Source organism: Apaloderma vittatum, unplaced genomic scaffold, assembly GCF_000703405.1.
Source record: "Apaloderma vittatum isolate BGI_N311 unplaced genomic scaffold, ASM70340v1 scaffold8690, whole genome shotgun sequence".
Classification (NCBI taxonomy): Eukaryota; Metazoa; Chordata; class Aves; order Trogoniformes; family Trogonidae; genus Apaloderma; species Apaloderma vittatum.
In genome coordinates this window covers 39,147-45,393 of record NW_009696159.1, presented here as the reverse complement: position 1 = coordinate 45,393, position 6,247 = coordinate 39,147, and positions in this window count along the sequence as shown.

Below are 6,247 nucleotides of genomic sequence, written 5' to 3'. Positions count from 1 at the left end.
GAATACTGGTGCTTTTAGTTTATTAGAAGATGGGTTTCATTTCTGATGTGGCATTACAAATAACCCCAAAAGACAAAAGGGATCAAAAGATGGCTATTTTTTTATTTTATTATTTGCTGTTTCTTGCATATAAAGCTTAGTGTAAAAACTTGGAAATATGTAAGTGGGGAAGCCATTTGCCCCAGAACTGGAGAAGTCTGAGAGCAGAAGAAAGCCAAGGTATGTATGCAAACGAGGTGACATCAAACTTTTGGCAGTAGGTGAAGGTAGGTCCCAGGAATACTGCTCTATCTCACAAAGCTGCTAGGACATGTCTTAATCCCTTTTATCAAGTACTTAGTTGATAACCACCCAGGTAGCTTGGTAACTGTCCCATCTCAGCTATCAGTCAGCTATTGTGAAAGCAAATTCATAAACACCTTCAGGACCTTACATTTGTTGACAGACGTTGCCAGGGGCATCCTGCAGAGCCAGCAAGGACAAGTGGTGGCTTTTCATACTTCATTCTCACCATTTTCTTCTGCAGCAGTCTGGAGGCAGCAAACAAGCTGAGCTGCGCCAGACCTGCTTTGCAATTTTTCTGGTTTAGAGAGAACTAAAAGCTTCTCTAAAGGGGGAAAAAACCCCATTCCTCATTTTCCAGCCACGAGGCGATGACAAGCGGTAGTCCAGTTTGTGTGTTGAGGGAGGCAGTACAGAGAGACATTTCCCTTTCCAGTGGTGTTGAAGGTTTCTCCATCAGTGTTGTCGTGAGGCTGTCACACTGCTACAGAGATGCCATTTTCCAGAGAAGCTTTCACTTTTTCAGCTAGCACCTAGAACTGATTTTTTTTTATTGTTAGCCTCAAACCTATGATCTTGCTCTCTTAGTTTGCTGAATTAGAGCTATTGCTTTTAAACAGCACCTTGTTCCAGTATTACTTTTAAAAACTAATAGTATCAGAAACCTGAGTTTACAATAGTCATTAATTTACAGCCTTGGTATTGGTCTTTTCTGGCATATGCATACTGTGTATTTCACTCTTACACTATTTTTTCTGTGGAACTTTAATATGTGATTTGGGAGGAAGAACTATGTCATGCTATTTAGGCAAATGGGGCTTTAGGACTGCCATGTGTTTCTCCAGTGAGCTATAATCACTCTGACTGTGTCACAGAGCCTGTCTGATTGGGACTGGGGGGCTCATTAATGAATCTTGAATCTCCTTTATCTTTGAATGAGTCCAGATGCTTTGTTAGATACCAGTTCTGTTCTCCCTCCTTTCCCTTTTTTTAATCTCCTTTTTCTCTTTATGCCACAATGAATTGATCCCAGACTGCTCCTCTGTACTCTGACACTCCTGAATATGGAAGTGTCACTGTAAAATGAACCGTAGCAAATTCTTAATAAGCTACCTTCAGAGAGAGTTATAGTTTTTGACATTTAGTTATAGATTTATCCCTTGTGCAGGAAGCCTCATTCATTTCATGCATGCTAACCATGGTGAGAAAAAGTCATCATTAAGTATTTTTCATACTTTCGTCTATTGACCAGCCACATCACACGCATTGCCTGGCTTTAGCAGGCAGCAAGAGCAGGAAATGGAAGGACAGAAGAAATGAAAGAGTCTGTGTGAAGCCTATGGGCCAAACTCCTTTCAAAGAATAATGGTTTTAGGCTTCTTGCACCATCATAGTGGGTTGGTATCAGTGCTTTGTATTCAGAAAGCTGCTGCCTATTATTTAGGCTTACTGATTCAGGTTAGATCAGGGCTCTGCACTGACTTGCATGAATTCAACCCTGAAAGCAGCTATTTCTGCTAATAATAAATCATAATAGTTATGTAAGATTTTAAAAATATTTATATATTATATATTAATTTCGTTTATATAGTACGGGTTTTTATTTTAATAAATCAATAGTAAAAAAAGAAGTAACATAATGACCACTGACTATTTATTATTTATTTTTGCTGATATGGTATCATTCTCACCTAAATATTTATTTAGAATAAATAAACTGAACAGAAACCGTAAAGAAAATCCATTACTTCATCTAGAAAATCCTGGTTTTGATAGAACGGTGAGATGCAAAAGTTTATTAAAAAGTCCCTGTCTTCTGGTTTCTGAGCCTGGAAACAATAATGCTACATTCACCAGTTCTGCTTTCTAAGGTGATACTGGGCACAGCAACTTTAAGTTGATGCTTTGAACCTGACAAAAAACCCCAAAAGCTACTTACTCTTCTGTTCCTTTTGGTACATGTAACAGTAAATATATCGTTGTAAGGAAAACCCATCTGAAAGGGGAAAGAGACGCTTCTTGTCCCAGGAGCAGAATTGGAAAAGTGTATGACTATTTTCTTCCAGTAAGAAGCTTACAAACATGTCCAGGAGGTGTGTTGCCCAGTCTAATGTTAACTGTACTCACTTCACGTTCCTCGCAGCAAGCAAATCTCCTCAGAAGATTTCTAAATCTCTGTTGCAGCCTAACTTGTATGATAAAAGGAATGCCAGTGACTTCAGACACTATTTTTTTTTTTTTTTGCAAGGTATACAGTCTGGTTTGGAGTGGTGTTATCAACTCTCTCTTTTCCAAAGGTATACTTTGCTCTCTTTTTTTTCAAAATCAGAATTGCAGAAGTGGCACTGAAGCTTATATAAAGCAATGCATACATAAGATAAAGTAATAATCCTGCAAAATGAGGGAGAGATATCCAAACCACACCAAAGTCAGTTATTCCTTTCCAGGAATTTAGTAGACATTGGCTTAGTTCCCCATCACCTGTGAGCTTGTTTGCTGATTTTTTTTTTTTTTACACGAGTAACATGCCCTGTCATCACAGTGCTTTGCACTTCTGTATGGACTGGACCAAAACCATCAAGTCCAAGCCCTGGGTGGTGGGATATGGGGGCAGATTAGTGTGGGGGTACCCCATCCAGCGCTTTATGAGCAGCTGGGAAGGCAGCCTGCAACCCTACAGGATGATAAACCCAGATACCTGCTCTTATAGGAGCAAGCCGATGCCAAAACATCTGCCAGGAATGGCCTCAACAGCACCAGACTTTGAAATTTTAACCGTAAAAGTCAAGTAGAGGCATCTCCCCAGATAAAGAAAATGTGCTGAAATGCAAGGCTGAATTGAGTTTTAAAAAGGGAAAAAAAACCTCCTAATGCATAATTAGACTGTTGCAAATGATGAAAGGGCAACGCCGTGTGAAGCATGGCTAAGCCAAAAAAAAATTGATGAAATGCTTATCTACCTGATAAGTAGGACTGATGGAACTGTAAAGTGTCTCTCTGTGTGTTGCAGTGAAATGGGGACTTATTAATGGCAAGAAAGACATAAATATTAATGTAATTCAGTTAGGAATAGAGTTTTGTCATCAATTTCAGACCACATTTTTTTGGTGTTGCTTTCTAGACTGTTTTCGGTGTTCTGGCATGAATTCCTCATGTGATCCTGTGTGTTATTTTTATGCAATTCTATGAGACAAGTTGGGGTAGTTACAGTAATTTTAACGTAGATACTAATTTTACGAATGAGCTCATTGCTAGTTATTTATCAACTTCAGTCAGAGCATCTTATTATCAGGTATTATCCTGATCTGTGCTTGTGTGTATTTATTGTACCCTGAATTAGGCTGTTAAATGAACAGAGATGAACTTAAGATAGTGCCTATCCTGTGTCTCATGGGAGTGTAAGTTAGAGCAAAACTTGGATTAGTTTAATGGAAAGGGTTCTGCCAAGCTGCGATGTGTGTTGCAGATGGACACTGAAGCTGTTCAGAGGCTTGGCACACTAGGAGAAGTCTCAGCAAAGACAGATACTTGAGGCAGGATTCTTTGAAGAGATCAAACATCCGTTAAGAAATCAGTTTATGTGACTGTCTGAATTTTAATGCTACAGATGTTATAATTGTGTTACACTTACCTGGGGATGAGTATATGTAAGTGCGTATATGCATTTTGGCCTGACGAAAATGCTTATGTTTTGCTCAAAACATTATTTTTAGTTGAAAAATTTTAGTTATGGCTGCTGCTCTATTGTAACTAGAATTTTTGACTGCGTGTTTGCTCCTGACACACAGATGTGTGTGTCAAACGTGTCACACAGATCTTTGAGCACTTTTACAAGGTCAGCTTTTTATCCTACTCTACTTTTTGTTTACAAGCTGATGCTAACCAAATTATCTGAGTGTTTCCAGTAGCATCTTGAGTGGCTGAGTAACCTCTGAAAAGGTGTTTGTTCTCCCCAGGCTTCCCCTGGGGCGAGGGGCCATGTGGCTGTGTGTCAGGGTACCCCTCGCTATATACATTAGAAAAGGGAGAGCGCCCAGCTCCAGGGCACTTGGTCAAAATCCAAAGTGATTATTTTGGGCTCTAAAGGGGAGAAGGAGAGGTTTGGAACAGTTCTCCCTTCTGGCAACCTTCCTTCTTTGTGTCCCATTCCTACTCACTCTCTTGTTTGAGAAGTGTTTAGGTGTGAATCTTTTAAGGTAATCTTTTACATATTTTGGGGCCAGGGAGCATCTTTTTGTCTGGGGACTCCATTGCCATGTAATGTAAAGAATACACAGTAAGTACTTTTCAACTGACAGATAACAATCATGCTTTATTCTAAAAATAAAAATTAAAAAAAAAAAGCAAAAAAGACCTAAATGCTTTATCAGATGCATTAATTAAAGAAGCCGCGTGTCTCCAGCTATGGAAATTGGGTGATCACTGAAGCTCCCTTCTCTGCCAGCCTGTACAGACTGATGCCTTTCTCCCTCTCCTTAAAAGGCCTAATTATGCCATAGGCAGCTACCTTGTTCTGTTCAATCTCGTATTCTGCCACATTACCATTAGAAGCAGAAAGAACTAATTAAATAAGTATACTAAATGACTATTTTCTCATTCATTTATTCTGTGTCCAACCTCATTGCATATTCTCTTTTAGTCAGGGGATAGATAGAGGAAGGCAGACCCTGTTCTTTAATCAGTTCTCAGGGGCTTAGGCTGCCATTAGGAATACTACAGTTATATATAGGTTATTTTTCAATTCTTTCTACATTCTCAGTTTTAAATCCATTCCCTTGGCATGTACTGTCCTCTGCTTAACGGCATCAGAGGAATCCAAAATTTAATCCTGCTTCATTCCCACTTTGTTTCAGCGCACCAAAATTTCAGCTATAAAAGAATGCTGAGATTCTTTAATAAAGACATATTCAGTCAAACCAAACTCAGCAGCCTGTCCCTGATGCTGGTCATGCTTGCAGCGTACCGAGTGCGGCTGATTCTCTGTGGGTTTGTACCACTTTCTGGGGGTAGAAAAGAAGTTGAAGGCAGCAGCAGGTGCCCCATTTCCCTGCCGCCTCCTGTCTCTCTCTTTAGCCTGGGAAGGGAGAAGTAACAGTGTTCAGTCAGACAAGGAGCAGGCTCACCTGAGCTTGTGGGCATTCCCTTTCTACCTCATGTCTGAGGAAAGGGTGGCTCCTTGTATTTTAAGGCACTCTCTGCGGATGTCAGGAGCAGAAGGTAGATGATTCCCATCGAGACTTTAGGACACAGGGTTCCACGCGTTGTGTAAAATACTGAAAACTATATAATTTACCAGGCAGATGTAATTCCGTCAAGGGGTTCTGGAGATGGTGCAAAACACATCATCCAATTATAGCCTGGAAATTCATTTACTGTGCCTGCAGGAGCAAATACTGCTCTTATATCCTGTAGTGTGATTCTGCAAATCTTGTTTGAATGGAAGCAGTGCAGTTGCAGAAGTATTTGTAGGATGCATTTTGGTGGAATACAAGACTTATTAAAAATGCTGCTAGATGGAGCGACAAAAGGCTGAGGTGAACGGAGTGCGATTTTTCCTTGATGAGCTCGTTGCTTGAATTCCGTTGTAACAGGTTTAGTAGACAGATGCAATCCAAGCAACGTGGCCAGAAAAGCAGAAGGGTTAGTTAGGTACGATATGCTGGCTTTAGTACAAAATACACAGAGCTTGACTAGTTTAAGGAAACATTTCTGTTCGATAAGGCTGCGCATGCCCCAATGTAGAGAGACTGTGCTGTAATATAAAAGATGATACAGACTGAATCTATGTCAGTTTGAATGATTTTTTTTAATAGGAATGAGAAGTCTTGAATTATCCCAAGGTTGAACCTCTCTGTGAGTGAGGTAGAGTTTGTTTTAGACATGTTTTATAGTGTATCATGAACAGTTTTGCTGGATTTGCTGTTAATGTGCTATTCCTAAAGGAAATATTAATGCTCTTTGGGCC